The sequence below is a fragment of the Acanthisitta chloris genome, unplaced genomic scaffold, assembly GCF_000695815.1.
Source record: "Acanthisitta chloris isolate BGI_N310 unplaced genomic scaffold, ASM69581v1 scaffold30094, whole genome shotgun sequence".
NCBI lineage: Eukaryota > Metazoa > Chordata > Aves > Passeriformes > Acanthisittidae > Acanthisitta > Acanthisitta chloris.
The window spans coordinates 112,313-118,519 of NW_008671634.1; positions in this window are offsets into that span (position 1 = coordinate 112,313).

Genomic DNA, 6,207 nt, shown 5'->3' on the forward strand with positions numbered 1-6,207 from the left:
TTCTATTTCCCTGAAAGCTACAAAGTTAGTTAAGATCTTAATTCATCTTGCCAAAATGAGTTTAAGATGATGGTTTGAGATGGGTCCCTGAAGTTTGCCCCTCTGTGAGGAAGCAAAACCATGTCTATATGCTCTCTCAAGTTCAGCACATAGTTTTACATGAGTTTATTAAGCTCAGGGAGTGAGATGTATATATTTAATTATACTGAATTGATAACAGAATTTTGGAGGAAGTACTAAACATCATCTGGGAGACAGGAGCCTAGAGGTTTTATTACTTTGATTAATAATTCAACCTCTTCTGCCTCTGTTTACCCACTTGCAATATAGTTATAATGACAAATACACCTCCATTGGCAGAACCAGTGGGAGGTTTAATTACTTAACATTACTGAAATGACTCAAATTCTGTGTTGAAAGGTATTTTAGAGTAGAGGGTATTACCATCAATAAAATATAAGCTGCAAATCAAACAAGCTAGGATAAAGAGCAAGCCACTTCTTTCTCCTAGTATCCCAGAACCACTTTGCCATACTTTTTCTTAATTGAAAAGCAATTTAATCCTTACTGAGAGCTATGTGTCTTAAAATAATTGTTAAATTGCTGATTAAAGAAATTGTTTCTTTTATCCTTCTAAAATAACTCTCTATGTTTGTCTAATTCATCTATTAATATGAGGATAATGTCATGTTTAGACCAAAAAGTAGACTCAGACACACCAGTTGTTGGTTGATGAAACAATATCCAGAAGTCTAAAAATCGGCAGCAATATTATTGATGATCTTTGGAACAATGAGATAATTGTTTTTCAATCTTAATTTCCACAATTTTGAGCCCAATCCCAGGATCCTTGTCCTGTCAAATAAACATTGCAGGAAGCATAGAATAAGGTATGGTTAATTTAGGCCCTTGATGATTGTGCAACATTCGCTTTCTTGTATATGGCTAGTCCCTTAATATAATGTGGCATCTCATTAATTACGTAAACATCAACCATATGTTGAACTCATTCAAGTTTGGTGTGTACATAATATTTACAGTACATTAGTAAATTGAGAGAATCTATGTAACTACAAATGCATAGAGAATTTCCAATTCTCTAGACAGTTAATCCTCAGTTTGAAATCACTCTAAGCAAATACTTAAAACAAGCCTATTCCTTGCTTATCCAAATAGCCCTGAACAAGAGGAGAACAAATAGGAGTATCTGCTTAATTTACTGTGCTTACATCAGCACAATGGTTTGTTTTATAAACACGGATTAAACATTCAAAGAGTGAAACAATGACTGGTGTATTAGCAGGTAATCACCAATGACTGACTGAGTGTCAAAAGATCTTGTGAAAATGCAGATTATTTGATATGGTTGTCCAAAGTCTTGTGGAGAACTATCCAAAGCTTGCATATCAGTACTGCTTACTTAACTATTTTGCTTTTGCTATTCCATGGCCTGAAAATCATAAAAATTTCAGCTGTGTAACTGCAAACGACTTTTTGCTTATGGAACTATGGACACAAATATTGTGACTTCTGGAGTGGAGGGAGAAACTAATTTGGTCTTCCTCTGCTGTATTTATAAATATTAGTTTCCCTGCTCCCCCAAAAAGGAAAAAAAAGTCCTCACCAGGCTCTTGCTTTATACTAGTATATACTGCTACACCTGTCCCCTCTGATTGTCAGGATTCCCAGGTGATGCAGAGGAATACAACTGTTAGGTAAAATAAATAAATACAAGAATGAGACCAATGCCTTGAAAAATACATGGACTCCATCATGACTTCCATATCTTACAGATTTCCCTGTCAACAACGTGGTTGAGCTCTGAAACATTTCAGTTAAATTCAGGTTAGAAAGTAGATAAAAGGTATGATAAAATATAGGTAAGTTTCTCCCTAAGCACTCTAATACCGAAACACTTCAATGGAAACCTTTCTTCCCTCCTCCCAACTACCTTTGAGATCTTGTAAATTATAAGAACATAGCAGCATGGGGATTAAATATTAATCAAAGTCATTACCATCATCGTTAGAACATATTTCAAAAGCCCCAAAGAAAGAGTATATTATTTCACTAATAAAGATCATATCATCAGAAAGACTACGCTAATATTGTATCATGGTAGGTATGAAGAGAAAAGAAAGAAACAATCAAGAAGTAACTCAAAAGATTTCTGAAGCTTATTGCACTATTCAAATGCTAACTCATCCTTTACCTGAGTGCTGAAACAAGGCAGACTCACCGTGGCCAAAACAAAGCTCTGTATAGAACCACAGAATCACACAGTACATTTACAAAATGTAATTCTGCTACGGAAAAAATACCTACCATAAAAAAAAAAGTCCAAACTCCATAAATTATATCAGAGAAAATCTGGAGCAGCTCCAAAGCTTCAGTGGAGATGTGAATTATTTTGGGGTGTGATAGGGCTACCCAAAGTGCAACCAGGGCACCTGAAACCAACATTGTTCTCAGCCTGACTTACACTTTGCATTAAAGAAATGCTTTATGGAATGACAGGTCTTCTACCATTTGCAAATTAAGGTGCAAATGATTAGCAAAACAAATACCTCTCCCGCTCCCCAAGGTATTTCCCAGCTGATTTTAAGGAGCCAACATATCTTTATGATGAATTTAATTTCATGTTTAAGCACCACTATTGCATAAAATGAAGTGTATAGTAAAATAAAAAGCTCAGAAGAATTAAAACCATAATTGGCAAAACAATAAAGGACGTATATCTTTCAATTTCTGGCTTACCAAGTTAAAGGTAAATGTGTTAACATTTTCTTTTAAGTATCACACTTCTCACAGCTCCAGCCTCAGAACCACAATTCCAAAAAAATGTCTTTCACAGCAAATATAACATTTACTATGAACACGCAATTAGGTCCTAATCGCTTGGATTAATTACCACATCAGAGTTTACAATAAAACGTTTATTGCTCACACTTCCACACATTAAAATTAATTATTTAAAAGAACATTAATGTTATTGCTTGGCCTTTTAATTTTCATTATATAAAGCCTCTTGCATGACTTTGTTTCTGAACACAAAAAAATGAGAGGCAGGATCTATGTTAGTTCTAATAATTATTAATATAACTGAATTGTGGACATTTCTCCAACGTTCTAAACAGAGATATCTTCACTTAAATTAATCTGGGTAAAAATAACTGTCTGTAGAATACTTTGAATACAACAAGCTATGTAAGCATTTTGTATTAATTCACATTCAAAGGGGAGTGGGGATACCCCTAATTATTAGCTTTTTAGAGCCAAATAATATTTACATAGTTCTTGTTTCTAAAGATCTTATGAGCTCACACCTCTGAAACCCACTTTAATAGCAGGACCAGCACTGTAACCAGGGAGAGTACTGTTAGTCTTTTACTCCCAGACCTTATAACCTCAGGGGAAACTTCTCAGACAAGACATTATTTTCTATAATGCCACATTAGTGTGGGAGTAGGAGGTTTTAGTAGGGGCTTTACTTTGCACTGCTATTCAAGACACTTGAATACTCCAAATCAGTTCTAAGTTTTTACTGAGTATCTTCCATACTTCTTTACCTGAAACTGACTCCACTCCTGTCCCATTATTTGTCCCTTCAGAGAAAATCACACTCTCGATACAGGAAATATGACTGAACAAACATTTTTTTCCATTTAATTTAAAATGTTGTATTCTAAAGAACAGTTTTAGATCAATAAAAGATTAGGTTAGGTGGTCAGTCTATGACAGAGAACTAACCTTTCTTGATGCAAAATGCCTCTTAGTTTTTGACTCAAATAATTCTGAGAACAGGAAACCCCTGAAACTTAGTGAGTAAATACCTATGTGTTCCTTAAGAATGTGTGGCCAGTGACTACACATCTTTAGCCACCTTGGAAGTATAATTCACACACAGACTTTCTCAGGCTTCATAAACAGGTATCCAAATTTAGTGGGGTACAGGTCCCTTCTGCAGATGCTATGGTGTGTTGAGCACTAAATGTTCATGTGATGTAACAGCTTCTGCAAATCTCAGACATTCCATTAAAAACACTAGTGTCTGCCAATGTGGAATTCAGGAAATACTGAATGAGGCTGCTCACAAACACACGTCGTGATGTGATTTTTGATGGTAGGATTTTAAAAACACTGTGTAATGTTACACATTTTTCCTGCAACAATAGAAACATATGGGCAGTATTTGGAGCTTAATGTATGACAAACAAATGGATTTCATAGACTGTCATGGAAATGAGAATTTACAGTTCTAACTGAATTTACAGATTAAGAACAACAATGCAGAATGCAACTAACAATTACGAAGATCACTGGCAACTAGTAATTAAGTGACGTCTTTGGACTCATTTAAGTCTCCAGAACTTTTACTTTATGGACACAAAGTTAAGTTTAAGGAGATATTTCCAATATGGCAATGCTAGTCTTGGAAGATAGGCCTAAGGCCTTGAATCAATGACTCTCTTAGTGCCCAAATTAGTCTGTCTGGTTTAATTCAGTTGCTTATTCTTGAAAAGTTGAAGTGAATTAAGTGACGTCTTTGGACTCATTTAAGTCTCCAGAACTTTTACTTTATGGACACAAAGTTAAGTTTAAGGAGATATTTCCAATATGGCAATGCTAGTCTTGGAAGATAGGCCTAAGGCCTTGAATCAATGACTCTCTTAGTGCCCAAATTAGTCTGTCTGGTTTAATTCAGTTGCTTATTCTTGAAAAGTTGAAGTGAAGTGACAAATGTTCTTTAGAACTTTATTAAAAATTATATAAATCAAACAGCTCTTGACACTCATGTGAGTTTTATAATATTTGAAGAAATTTCACAAGGAAAAATAATTTTTATGATAGGGATCAAACATTAGAATATCCTTCAAAATATTAAAAATGACTGAGCGTAAAGGAACTGCGTAAACTTGAAATTTGCACTGACAAACCTCCAGCAGTTCATTCCAACCCGAATTATTCTAAAGTCTATGATATACCAGATCTGTGTGTATTTAAAAACACCGACAAAAATTATGTGGACAAACCATACAGTCTCAGTATTCTATCAGCTCCTAAGAAAGTATTTCAAAGCAGAGCATCTCAGGTACTACATACACTGAGAAACTAGCTATTTCACCCTGAAATAAAACCCCCAAAATGTATGCACTTTGCAAATTGACCATGTAAATGCATTAGGAGTATAACAACACCTTAGAGGTTAAGGTCCTTCTGTGGCCCTTCAACTTCACATGAAGCATCACTGAATTCCAAATTATGAACTCGATGTGATCGTAATAACGCTGTATGTAGAAAGTCTTTTGGACAGGAATGAGCTCTGTTACAGTAGATTAATTATGAAAAAATGTTCCCTGCTCTTTTTCACCCTTTACTTGAATCTTTGCCCATCTAATTTGTGTCCTTGAAAACAGAGAGAATAAGAAAAATAGATACTAAAGCTATCATAATGTATTTAACAGTGTTAACTTGTGTGCTAATTTATACACTAGAACCGCGATTTTCTAGATTAAAATATCACTGAATAACTTTGACATATTAGACACACATAAGCAAAGACAAATGAAAAGCACTCCTTTCTAAATCAGCATTTAAGCTCATGTTTCAGTGCTTTTATAGGAAAATGTTGGGATCTCTCAAAATCACCTACTTGGCTGTAAGGGTTTAAATCCCTTCCTTATGCTAAATAAACATAATTTCTACTTTTTAAACAGCCAAACTAGAACATTTTGAAACCGTATAAGAAAATAACCTCATTTTAGGGAATGAAAATGATCGGTCCATGTCAAAGGCAAATGCAGCATGCATTCTTCAAACAAGAAAAGTCTCTATCTTAAGTTTTTGACGTATTTTTATGCATCTGTATCAATGGCATGCCTACATTTACAGGAAAGGCTGATGATTTGGTATTTATTGGAGCTTGGTCTCTCTTCAAACCTGCTAACTATGGAAATCAAGGATTTTCTCTTTACTCTTGTCCCTACAATGCCTCCCTGCCAACATCTATGGTCCAACCCAGTCAGGAGCCTAGTAAGAAACCAAAGCTGGCGGAGTGGTATCAAACACTTAAATAATAGGCAAAAAAAGTGATGATGGTACCTCCAAACCAGAGCTCAGAACTAATGAATAAATCCTTTACATTTCTTCAACTTTCTGGCACTTAGAACTCTAATTTTCTTCAGGAAAGGCAGTGGAGAAAAAAAT